Source organism: Gopherus evgoodei, chromosome 2 (genome assembly GCF_007399415.2).
Source record: "Gopherus evgoodei ecotype Sinaloan lineage chromosome 2, rGopEvg1_v1.p, whole genome shotgun sequence".
In the NCBI taxonomy this organism is placed as follows: Eukaryota; Metazoa; Chordata; order Testudines; family Testudinidae; genus Gopherus; species Gopherus evgoodei.
The window spans coordinates 150,243,230-150,243,517 of record NC_044323.1 but is presented as its reverse complement, the minus strand read 5'-3'; positions in this window follow the sequence as shown (position 1 = coordinate 150,243,517).

The following is a 288-nucleotide window of genomic DNA, read 5'->3' as shown; positions in this document are numbered from 1 at the left end:
CGGGCCCGGCCACGGGGAGAGTCCGAGAGCCCCGGATCGAGCGCGGCCCAGCGCCCCCTGGCGGCACGGCGGCCCCGCCACGCTCCTCCCCCAACGCCGCCGCCGCTCCACGGGGCCGCTCCCCCCATCGCCTCCAACCAGCCCCCCCCACGGGGCCGCTCCCCCCCATCGCCTCCAACCATCCCCCCTATGGGCCTGCTCCCCCCATCGCCTCCAACCATCCCCCCCATGGGACTGCTTCCCCCATCGCCTCCCACCGCTATGGTGCTGCTCCCCCCACCCCCCTGC